This window comes from Tamandua tetradactyla, chromosome 3 (assembly GCF_023851605.1).
Source record: "Tamandua tetradactyla isolate mTamTet1 chromosome 3, mTamTet1.pri, whole genome shotgun sequence".
NCBI lineage: Eukaryota > Metazoa > Chordata > Mammalia > Pilosa > Myrmecophagidae > Tamandua > Tamandua tetradactyla.
This window is the reverse complement of record NC_135329.1, coordinates 130761683-130774854: the sequence shown is the minus strand read 5'-3', so window position 1 is coordinate 130774854 and position 13172 is coordinate 130761683. Positions and strand designations below refer to the sequence as shown.

At 38.8% G+C, this 13172-nt stretch overlaps 1 protein-coding gene across 2 annotated transcripts in view; it reads left to right on the top strand.

The window, feature by feature from the left end:
* PLA2R1 (phospholipase A2 receptor 1) overlaps positions 1-13172 on the top strand; it is a 128245-nt gene that overhangs the window by 22053 nt on the left and 93020 nt on the right. The gene's annotated exons all lie outside the window — the stretch shown is intronic.

Genomic DNA, 13172 nt, shown 5'->3' with positions numbered 1-13172 from the left:
ATGAATGATTGCTAAGCTCATTTGAGCCCTCAGCATTGATCAGCAATGCTATTATGTCTTTCTTATAATGTTGTTCTCCTACTCTCCACAAAGACCTTACCAGCCTCTCAATTCTTCTCTAACTTCTAACCCTGCTCTCCATTAGCTTCTCTCCATTCTCATCAGTTGATCTCAATTTCTGCCTTACAGAAAAAGTAGACTCCATCAGATGGAGTGGGGGTGTCTTAACAACTTCTTCTTCCTAAACTTTAAGCAACCTGGATCTGCATCCATCTTTCATCCCTCCTTAAATGATAAGATGGTTCCCCCCTCTAGGATAGGTCTCCCCAGCTGGGCTCTAGAGCCCATCCCATCCAGTTTTCTCCATCCTGTAACTCAGTGGTTCTCCAAGTGTGGTCCTAACATCTCCATTCCCTATAAACTTACAAGAAGTGAAATTATTGCCATAACTCAGACCACTATGTCCAAAGTTCTAGAGGTATAGCTCAGCAATCTGTATTTTAACAAGCCTTCTAGGTGATTCTGAATCATGCTGAGGTTTGAGAATCACTCCCCCACTCTACTGTAACCTTCCAATTAACAGTTACACTTGTTCAAGTCTCTCTCATCTTAAAAATAACACAACTTCATCCCCACTTCTGCCTTCTGCAAATACCTACCTCTCTTACCCCAGACTTTTCAAAAGAATTGCCTACACCTCCTTACCATGCTTTCTTTTCTCAGTGCACTATAGTCTTACCTCTGTCTCCACAATCTATTCATTCATTCATTCAACAGATGTGTACTTGACACCAACTATGTACCACCACTCTGCTGGCTGCTAGGATGTCACTGAAATATGAAGATGAAAATCATGGTGGCTGACTTAATGAGGTTCACATTCAAGTATAATTCCCAAATCAATATATAATTATAATTTTTCCCTTTGCACATTTATTACAAAATCAAGGTCTTTCTGTAATATTAAATTACATTTTTTTTGTTTTCCTAAAGCCTAAGGGTGGATGAAAACAAAATTCTGAATGAGTGGCAGGGGGAGTCCTGGGCCTAGAGGCAGCTTTTAGCTCCATATTCACACTGCCGGGGTCTCTAAGGGAGCTACTCTGAGGCTCTACTTGGTCCCTTAGAAAGCCCTCCCCTTCCTATGACTGACAAAAAGGGAGCACTTCATGTCCATCCTGCTTTGAGCAAAAAGAACAACTCAGGAGGCTGTGGGGCAAGAAAGCTCTCTAACAGAGAATCTCCTGGGTACTTCTCAAACTTCTAGGCCTCACATCCCAATCAATAATTAGAAGACTTCTGTAAGTTCTCATCCCAGAAAAATGAACATTTCTATATACACTCAGCTTTCTACACATAGTTTTGCTTTCAAAGAGCCATAATAAGTAAAAAGTTTTATTATAGTAGGTTTTAAAAAGAGCTGTTAGTGGTGATGGGATACTTAGCTTAGGGACCTCTCTGGAGATGTCAGTGTTGCTTCTTAACTGAAAGGGCTGCCTTACCCTAGATTTAGTAGTCTGGATATGCTTGATGAGATTACAGAGTCGAATTTGTAATCTGCCCCTTGACTGAAAGGTGAAGATGGGGCTGCAGAGGAAGTATCAGCAATAACCAGGGATTTGGGGCAATGACTGAGCTTGCAAAGACTTATCACCTGCATCTAGTCTTGGTACCTTGTTTATCAGCAGACCCACTTTCCTGGCAGTCTAACCCAGCTCAGCCTGTGCATGAGTCCCCATTCAAATCCCTGCTGCTGAGTGAATCCCTACATGGTGTAGAATGAGGACTGTAGGCCCCTAAGCCAGGCGACTACCCACAGCTCTCTGTAATCTATTCTACCTTTCTGACTTCACTGTCACCATTCTCATCCCAGCCCCTAACAAACAGAAATACTAAAACACAAGGTGCTCATCAATGCCTCACCAAAAAGCAACCTTCCTTAAAAATATCTTACGTAAGAATAATGGTAAATCATTATAGGTTTTCAGGCAGCAGAGTTCTATGATCAAATATGCATATAGAAATTCAAATGCAAAATGGGGGATGGATGAGAGGGCGAAAGACCCAGGGAAGCCAGTTAATGACACCCCCATCTATGTAAATATTGGCTGTGGACAATTCCATGTCAACTCTGAAAAGTATTCTGGTGCCAAAGACATGTTACAAATATCCTTATAGTGATCAATAGCAGAGGCATCACCTTCTAATCCTTAGCATTAGACAGCCACTCATACACATACTCAAATATACACACAAATGTCATATGTTCATACAAAGAAGCAAATATCAATTTTTGTTAATTCAGATGTTCATTAGAGTAAACACAAGATACATATATTCTCTTCTAAAGTAGTAAAAATCTTCTCTTCCTCCTCTGCCTTCTTCCTCTCCTTTTTCTCCTCCTCCTCCCTCTTTCTTTGGACCACAGCAAAGCTTCTTTGGCTATTTTACTCATTCCTTCCTTCATTCACCATTTATTATTATCTGTAATATGCCAGGCATTGGGCTAACTTGTGTAAGTTGTCTTCTTGACTCTTCTATCACAGTAGGAGACTTTTTGAATATTTTAATAACAAGGAATCATAAATATCTACTTCCTCTTAATTTCTTTATTTAACCCCTTATTTTAGATGCTGTGATTTCCTGGGTAACTTTCTTTTCTTTCTTTCTTTCTTAATTTAACAAACACTCTATATCCCCCAAGCAAAAATTTCTTCTTCCTAGCTCACCCTAACCTATGCAAACCTCTAATCTACTTCCTATCTCTGCAAATTTGCTGATCCTAGATATCTCATTTAAGTGACATCACATAATATTTGTCCTTATGTGCCTTGCTTATTTCACTAAGCCTAATGTTTTCAAGGTTCATCCATGTATAATTATGATTTTTAGTAGGTGCTATTAAAAAGAAACAATTTTATAAATGAGGAACTGAATTTGTATTTGGGAGCCAGGAAAGGTTTTCCTGAGGAAGTGATATTTAAACTCAACTCTAAAAGATGGGTAGGAATTATCAAGATGAAAAGTAGGGGGATGAGATAGCCTTTTAGAGCTGCCTGGTGCAATGGTATAACAAGGAGATGGGGCAAGTGAGGGGGTGGGAGTGGACAATGCTGGGTGCAGGTGGTAAAGGGGTATTTTGTTTGAATAGAGTTAAACAAAAAAAAATACAACTGAAAGTCAGTCTGCTTTTTATATCACCATGCACTGGCAATTCTAAACAATGTCAAATTATAAAATCCTCCCATCTGTCCAGGTTGACTCTCCCACCCTTAAGTATGCCACTGGCCAGGTATCTGGAGGCTTTGAGGAGGGAAAGAGGTTATTGGTATCTGGGAAAGGCAGTGTGTCAAAGGTACAAGTGAGCGAGTGACAGTATAATAAGAAACTCTAGCAAGGTAGACAGGGGTCATACCATTCAGGGGCTGGATGATTTTGGGGGGAGGGGGTTGTAGACCATTTTAAGGATTTACCTAATTCTAGTTGTAAAAGAGAGTCATTAAAAGGTTTTAAGCAGGGGAGTAATAGTGATTTAAAGTTTTCTTAAAGATTTCTTGGGACCTGTCTTGAGAATGGCTTGGAAGGGAGCCAGAGAGCCAGGAATACAGCAGGGCTATAATAGTCTGGGCCAGGAATAATGTGCCTTGGGTTAGGTGATGGCAAAGGAGCTGGAGAAAAATGGATGCACTGACGATCCGTTTTGGGGATAGACTCAGCAGAATCTGGTAAAGGAGAGATCAGGGGGATAAGGGAGAAAGGGTGTTCCTGATTTGATGTGGCAGCCCTTTTACATAAGCTGTACTAGCAGCTCTTTGCAAGGAACAGACATTCAATAACTATTTGCTGAGTATATGAAAGACCAAATAGAGAGAAAAATAGTGACTTTGCAGGTTGGAGTCCAGTGCCTGCTCTGATAGTATAAGAATTCATTGAAAAAAGAATTTCCTAAAATTAAAAACTGAAAAAGAAACAGTACACCTGAGAATACTGCAAAGCTGTGTCCGTAGGGAATAAAAACAAACCACATGAATAGAGAAACAGGGATGGCTAGATCAAGTCACAGTCCATCAAAGAATCAGTTCTGACATGAGCACATCTCTGTCATTGAGAGACGTGGACTTTGGGGGGGAAAAGAATGACTTATTTACAATAAAAGATTTTGATAATCTTTCATGAAGTCATAGGAGATTCAAAGATACATTTGATACAATCACTTCTTCAAGGAAATTATACTGAAGTGAGAGGAAAGACTATAATGTAAAGACTGTCAAAGATGCAAAGGAATATAGCAATAGCATTCTATAGATATATAGATTCGAATTTTTCAAGAATAATTAAACAAACCTGAGACATTGGTCTCTTATTTCATATTTTCAGTGTTTTGGAAAGGGGGATTTTTTATGAAGAAACAAGTGAACTAAGAGTAAATAAGCTCTCATACCCCAGGCCAGGACGGATGTCAGGTAGTTTCCCAGGGAGCAGTCTCTGGTGCAGGTGGTTTATTGGGGAATGTTCTGGGAATTAATACATGTGGAAAGGAGAGAGAGGGAGCAGGGTTCCCCAGAGGGAGAAACTGAGCTATGATGTGAGGTTCTTGATCTCTAGACCAACCTTATGTGGAGTTCCCCAACTGGGATGGTCTTTCAGAATTACCCTTAGGGTGAGAGGGCTGGGCCTTGTATCCCTGCCTTGACCAGTCTTGGTCCTTTCTTGGGACTCCTCAGCCAAGGCAGTCCTTGAAGAAGGTTGACAGCTGAGAGATGTCTGTTGGCAGCTGTCCCAGAGTGGCATTTTCATTCCATCTATTACCATGCATTCTTCAAATAAGATCTGTGGAGTGGCACAGCCTACCTCAAGGAGCAGAGAGACCAACTCTTAGCAAAAGGGAGAATTTGGTCAATTGAAGTGTCCTCCAAACCTTCTTCTAACATGTATTTAGCTATAGCCTAGAGGCTTATAATTAGGACTTGTCAAATGCTTCCCCATAGTAGGAGATGAGAAGCAGGTAACCTGTTCCCAGGATTGACCCCCCTCTTGCCCAGTACTTACCTTCTGACATCCTAATAATATCTTCTTGTAGCCAAGGGGTACTCAGATCTGCCCTCTCTGGAAAGTGCTTTGGATCTTTTCCTTTAAGCCAGTGTTTCCCATTGTGTGCTTCCGGACCATCTGCATTTAGAATCAGAAAGATGTTTATAATGCATGATCCCCAATCCCACCCCAGATCTATTGATTCAGAATTTGTAAATTCTCACCCTTTATTATCTCAGCGATTATACAGGATGAACACGGCTGAACTAATATTGGATAATGCTTAATGTATTGCCCATCTCAGGATGTCTTTTAACAGGAAGACAGTCCCTGTGAACTGAATCTTAAAGGGGAAATTTCAGCCGCCAGGGTAAGATGCTCTTTTCCCTTCCTTTCTCTTCCTTTTGTTCACAGTTTGACTTGGTGATAGCCTGGTCTTCTGCTGTCCTTCAATCTGGGATCTTTCATATCAATCAGTAAGTTCTATAGACAATATTGCAGTTTAACAATTTTTCTAGTTAATTGGGGAAAGCATGTTTCAACCAGACATGAAAACAAACTTTGGCACATCATCCAAGGGTACCATGTAAGTTTTATGAGAAAAAATGCATGTTAAATACATGTTAGAAGAAGGTTTGGAGGACACTTCAGTTGACCAAATTCTCCCTTTTGCTAAGAGTTGGTCTCTCTGCTCCTTGAGGTAGGCTGTGCCACTCCACAGATCTTAATTGAAGAATGCATGGTAATAGATGGAATGAAAATGCCACTCTGGGACAGCTGCCAACAGACATCTCTCAGCTGTCAACCTTCTTCAAGGACTGCCTTGGCTGAGGAGTCCCAAGAAAGGACCAAGACTGGTCAAGGCAGGGATACAAGGCCCAGCCCTCTCACCCTAAGGGTAATTCTGAAAGACCATCCCAGTTGGGGAACTCCACATAAGGTTGGTCTAGAGATCAAGAACCTCACATCATAGCTCAGTTTCTCCCTCTGGGGAACCCTGCTCCCTCCCTCTCCTTTCCACATAGAGAATATTTCATTGTCAGTAAGTTTTAAATATACTGAATTAAAATTAAGTATTTTTCTTTAAAATTAAGCATGTTTCTTTACTTAGAACTTCTCAGATGCTAAAATATATTGTGAATTTCCCAAAGGGGGCTATAATATGCCATATACCCTAGATTTCCTTAAGAAGTATCTTGAAGGTATTAATATTCCATGCGCCACATTTTGGGAAAGAATGTACTAAATTTTAGCAGATTGCCTGCCCATCAACTGCACTCATACTATAATATGGTTTACATATGCTACATTTTAAAATCCTTTGGGTGAGTTTGATTTCAGGTCATTGTGGCTGCTCAGTGCAACATGGGTTTTGATTTTAAATTTTACCCAAAGCACCCAAACTGTGTCTTCATTTTCTGTTATTTCAATAAACTTCAGATTTCAGATCCAAATTTCATATTTTATAAATTTACTCTTTTTTAAAAAATATATACAAAAATGTTTATTTATGAAATAAGTAAAATTCCACTGATTGTCTAGTTGAGCTGCAGAAAGTGCAAATGTTAGCCTGTAACCAAATCATAGCATATGCATGCGAACAGGATTTCCATAGAAAATACCAGTAAAGATGTTTTCGGTCCAGTATCATTGCTAGCTCTAGGAAAAGAAGCACTAATAGACATGCTTTTTTTATGTAAGGGAAAAAAACAAATTATTTTATACTGTAGTTCATATTCTTTGAAGTCTTTTGGGGTAACAAGTGAAAACAATTTTTTTCTAATATATTTCCTTAAAAGTTTTATTCCAGATATATTTTTGTTTTACATTTCTAATTCTCTTGCCATCAAGGAACTCTTTGTATCAGTTCAGTCCTTTTAAATGTATGGAGTCCTACCTGAGGGCCTAGCGTGAGCCATCCTAGTACAGGCCCTGTGTGTGCTTGTGGGGTGGGGTGTCCTCCCAAGTCACGTGGTCAGTGGAGCTGAGGCTTCCGTCTCCTTCCTCAATCAGACCTGGCAGTCTTCCTGATTTGGAGTTTGCTTGGTCCAACACTGACATCACTGCCCTGATTCCTATCACTCCTCCGTGCCTGACATGCTTTATGCCCTTTTACTTTTAACCTATTTGTGTCTTTATATTTATTATTATTTTTTAATGTTTTTTTTATTGTGAAATATAACATATATACAAAAAAGCAATAAACTTCCATGTACATCTTAACAAGTAGCTATAGAATAGATTTTCCATTTTGGTATGAGTTACAGTTTCACGATTTTTCTTTTTTTCACCTAGCTGCTCCAAGACACTGGAAACCAAAAGAAATGTCAATATAGTGATTCAGCAGTCATATTCATTTGTTAAATCCTTTCTTCTCTATTATACTCCTCCTTCTCTTTAAATAACATGTACATAAAAGCAATAAATTTCAAAGTACATCACAATAATTAGTTGTAGAACAGATTACAGAGTTTGTATGGGTTACAATTCCCCAATTTTAGATTTTTCCTTCTAGCCGCTCTAAGGCACTGGAGGCTAAACTAAATATCAGTATAATGATTTAGCACTCATTCTCATTTGTTAAACAATATCTTCTCTGTATAACTCCATCATCACCTTTGATCTTTCTCCCACTCTTTAAGGGTCTTTGGGCTATGCTCTTTCTAACTCTTTCATGTTGGAAGGGGCTGTCGATCATATGGGATACAGGGATGGAACTAATGATATTTTGGAAAGGCTGACCCCTCTGCATTTCAGGACTTTCCTGGTCCAGGGACCCATCTGAAGGTTGTAGGTTTCTGGAAAGTTACTCTAGTGCATGGAACCTTTGTAGAATCTTATATAATGCCCTAGGTATTCTTTAGGATTGGCAGGAATGTGGCTTTATATTTAACATGCATTTTATTTTCATATTTGTCTTAATTCCCACAATGCAATATTTTTCCTTTAAGCTGTTACTTTTTTTCCAATATATACGTTTTTTAATTTTAACATTTGTTCCCCCTATTATTTATTTATTTTTAATCCATGTGTTTAACTCATCTGTCCATACTGTAGATAAAAGAAGCATCAGACACAAGGTTTTCACAATCACACAGTCACATTGAGAAAGCTATACCATCATACAGTCATCTTCAAGAAATATGGCTGCTGGAACACAGCTCTCCAGTTTCAGGCACTTCCCTCTAGCCTCTCTAATATACCTTAAACTAAAAAGGGGATATCTATAAAATGCTTAAGAATAATCTCCAGGATAACCTCTCGACTCTGTTTGAAATCTCTCAGCCACTGAAACTTTATTTTGTTTCATTTCTCTCTTCCCCCTTATGGTCAAGAAGACTTTCTCAATCCGTTGATGTTGAGTTTAGCTCATTCTAGGATTTCTGTCCCACATTTCCAGGGAGGTTTATACCCCTGGAAGTCATGTCCCATATAGAGAGGGGGAGGGTGGTGAGTTTGCTTGTCATGTTGACTGAGCAATAGGCCACATCTGAGCAACAAAGGAGGTTCTCTGGGGGTCACTTTTAGGCCTAATTTTAAGTAGGCTCAGCCTATCCTTTGCTGGGATAAGTTTCACATAAACAAACCCCAAGATTGACGGTTTGGCCTATTGATTTTGTTGTCCTCACTGCTTGTGAGAATATCAGGCCTTCTCCGAATGGGGAAGTTGAATTTTCCCTCTTTCTCACCATTCCCTCAAGGGAATTTTGCAAATACTTTTCTGCATCAATCAAGATCATATGGTTTCTCTGCTTTGATTTGTTGATATGGTGTATTACATTACTTGATTTTCTTATGTTGAACTGTCCTTGCAATATCTGGAATGAATCCTACTTGATCATGGTATATAATTCTTTTAATGTTGTATTGGATTCAATTTGCAAGAATTTTGTTGAGTATTTTTGCATCTATATTTATTATAGAGATTGGTCTGTAATTTTCTTTTCTCTTAGCATCTTTGCCTGGCTTTGGTATGAGGGTGATGTTGACTTCATAGAATGTGTTAGGTAGCTTTCCCTCCTCTTCAAGTTTTTTTAAGAGAGCAGGATTGGTACTAATTCTTTCTTGAATGTTTGGAACAATTCACATGTGAAGCCATCTGGTCCTGGGCTTTTCTATTTTGGGAGCTTCTTAATGACTAATTCAATTTCTTTACTTGTGACTGGTTTGTTGAGGTCGTCTATTTCTTCTTGAGTCAATGTTAGTTGTTCATGCCTTTCTAGGAAGTTGTCCATTTCATCTACATTGTCTAGTTTATTAGCATAAAGTTGTTCATAGTATCCTCTCATTACCTCCTTTATTTCTATGGGGTCGGTGGTTATGCCTCCTCTTCCATTTCTGATTTTTTTAATTTGTGTTCTCTCTCTTCTTTTTGTCAACTTGCTAAGGGTCCATCAATCTTATTGATTTTCTCATAGAACCAACTTCTGGTTTTGTTGATTTTCTCGATTGTTTTCATATTCTCAATTTCATTTATTTCTGCTCTAATCTTCATTATTTTTTTCATTTTGCTTGCTTTGGGGTTAGTTTGCTGTTCTTTCTCTAGTTCTTCCAAGTGAACAGTTAATTCCTCGATTTTTGCTCTTTTATTTAATTTTATTATTTTTTTATTTTTATTATTATTATTATTTTGCATGGGCAGGCACCGGGAATCAAACGTAGGTCTCCAGTATGGCAGGCAAGAATTCTGCCTGCTGAGCCACTGTGGCCTACCCTTTTCTTTTTTAATATAGGCATTTAGGGAAATAAATTTCCCTCTTCACACTGCCTTTGCTGCATCCCATAAATTTTGATATGTTGTGTTTTCATTTTCATTTGCCTTGCGATATTTACTGATTTCTCTTGTAATTTCTTCCTTGACCCCCTGGTTGTTTAAGAGTGTGTTGTTGAGCCTCCATATATTTTTTAATTTTCTGGCATTCTGGCTATTATTGATTCCTAACTTCATTCCCTTATGATCTAAGAAAGTGTTTTGTACGATTTCAGTTTTTTTAAATTTATTGAGACTTGCTTTGTGACCCAGCATATGGTCTATCCTTGAGAATGATCCATGAACACTTGAGAAAAAGGTGTATCCTGCTGTTGTGGGGTGTAATGTTCTATAAATGTTGTTAAGTCTAGCTCATTTATTGTAATATTCAAATTCTCTGTTTCTTTATTGATCCTCTGTCTAGATGTTCTGTCCTTTATGTCCTTTATAAATGTTAAGTCTAGCTCATTTATTGTATTATTCAAATTCTCTGTTTCTTTATTGATCCTCTGTCTAGATGAGAGTGGGGAATTGAAGTCTTCAACTATTATGATAGATGCGTCTATTTCTCTTTTCAGTGTTTTAAGTGTTTGCCTCATGTATTTTGGAGCACTCTGGCTCGGTGCATGAATATTTATGATTGTTATGCCTTCTTGTTGAATTGTTCCTTTTATTAATACATAGTGTCCTTCTTTGTCTCTTTTAATTGTTTTACATTTGAAGTCTAATTCGTTAGATATTAGTATAGCTACTCCTGTTTCTTTTCTGATTGTTGCTTGCATGAAGTATCTTTTCCCATCCTTTCACTTTCAACCTATGTTTGTCCTTGGGTCTAAAATGCATCTCCTGTAGACAGCATCTAGATGGGTCCTGTTTTTAAATCCATTCTGCCAGTCTATGTCTTTTGATTGGGGAGTGTAATCCATTAACATTTAGTGTTATTACTGTAAGGGCAGTACTTTCTTCTACCATTTTGCCTTTCGGATTTTACATGTCATATGTCATTTTTCATCTTTTTACCTTTACAGATAGTCTTCACTTCTACACTCTTCTCTACACCTCTCTCTCCTGTCTTCTTATATCTATCTCTAGTGCTCCCTTTAGTATTCCTTGCAAAGCCAGTCTCTTGGTCACAAATCCTCTCAGTGATTTTTTTTTCTGAAAATGCTTTAATTTCCCCTTCATTTTTGAAAGACAGTTTTGCTGGATATAGAATTCTTGTTTGGCAGTTTCTCTTTTAGTATCTAAATATATAAATACCTTCTTTTCGCCTCCATGGTTTCCGCTGCAAAATCTGTGCATAGTCTTATTGGGCTTCCCTTGTATGTGATGGGTTTTCTCTTGCTGCTTTCAATATTCTCTCTTCTTTTTCTTTGGCATCTGACATCCTGAGTATATCTATTTTGATCTATTCTGTTTGGGGTATGCTGCACTTCTTGGATCTGTAATTTTAAGTCTTCCATAAGAGTTGAGAAATTTTCAGTGATAATTTCCTCCATTCATTTTTCTCCTCATTTTCACTTCTTGTCTCCTTCTGGGACACCCACAACATGTATATTCGTGTGCTTCATGTTGTCATTGAATTCCCTGAATCCCTGCTCATATTTTTCCATTCTTTCCCCTGTATTTTCTTGTGCTTTCTTTTTTTTTTTTATCTCTTCTACTGTGTCTTTCATTTTCATAAATTCTCTGATTTGTCTTTTCAGACTTTCGATTTCTTCTTTTTATCCATCCCTTGCCTTCTTTATATCCTCCCTCAATTCATTGATTTGATTTTTGATGATATTTTCTGTGTCTGTTCAAACATCCTGAATTAATTGTTTCAGCTCCTGTATCTCATTTGAATTGTTGGTTTGTTTCTTTGACTGGGTCATATCTTCAATTATCCTAGTATGATTCGTTATTTTTTGCTGGTGTCTAGACATTTAAATTCTTTAATTAGTTTATTCTGGAGATTGTTTTCACTTTTTTAATCTAGGATTTTCTTGTTAGATGACTTTGTTCTCTGTCTGTTCTTTGACATTCAGTTCAGCTTATTCTAGACCTATAGTGTAGGTTTTGTGTAACTGATTTTTCAGTTCTTGTTTCTTTCCTTGCCTGTATGGTGCCTTTTTTTTTCTTTAAAAGGGTCTGCTTAGGTATTATAGACCCCAATCAGATTTTCCCAGACCAGATTGGCCTCCTTTCAGGAGGAGAGAGTCACCTGCATCAGTTTTCCCTGAGGGTGAGACCCAGCAGGTTGAAAGACTTTCCTATGAAGCCTCTAGACTCTGTGTTTTTCCTAAGCTGCTGGTATATGGCTTTGTCTGCCTGCAGGTTCCACCAGCATAAAGTGATGCAGCACCTTTAACTTCCTCATACTCTCCCTGCTCGGGGCCTGGTTTAGACAGAGGAGAGGTTATAGGTTGGCTTTAATCACTTCAATTTACAAGACCCCTTGAGGGAGGGATTTCACCTGAGCTGGGCCCCATTCCTCTCCTGGGAAAGTTACAGCCTGCAGGGAATTATTTCCTTCCCCCTGACCAGCCTCTTTGTCTCTCAGACAGGCTTAATTCCGCCCTTGCCTGGGGCAGTTGGAGCCTGAGAAACCTTGCAGTTGTATCCAAACAGTAGTCAAGCTGTAGAAACACAGCCACAAAAAAGAAAAGAAAAAAAAAATCCTTTTCAGAGCAGGACCCCTATTCCTTGGGCTTGCCAATCAAGAGCTTAAGTTAGTATGTTGCGCTACGAATCTCCATGTGCCCCCTCCTTTCCTTCAGGGCCCAGACCCTTTCAAGTATTCTGTGCTGTCTCATCAATGAAAACCTGTGTTTTGGTTTCTTTTTCCATAAGCCCTGCCCCCTCTGCACTGGGGGAAAAACCAGCAACTTCAGCTTTTATTCAAGATTCATCTAAGCTGGGGTCTATCTTTAGTACTTAGAATTTGTTAATTAATTCCACAATTGGAGCTTGGTTGCATTCAGCCCCTTGCTGTTAGTAAAGTCTCTTTCCTTTCCCCTATGGAACCAGCCTGTGGGGGAGGGGCACCAGCCTCGTGGCATGGGGGACTCACGGTTCTGGGTGGGATCGCAGCTGGTCCAGCTTGTCCAGTCTGGTGTACGCTGTGTGTCCGGTCACTAGTGTGGCCCCAGCAGTTGTTCTGTACTGTTCCTGGCTATTTACTAGCTGATCTGCAGGACAGACTAAATTCCACACTTCACTAAGCTGCCATCTTGGACCCACCTCATAAATGACCTCTTTGATCCTTGGCCAGTGCCTTACAAGTGGATTTTGTTTCTCTTCCTCTTGGCTGAAATAACTTCCTTTCTTAAAGTCAATGTCATTGTTCCTGTTTTTCAATATTTATTTGGAATTTGTGCTAATTATAGACTCATATTTCTGCTGTATCTCT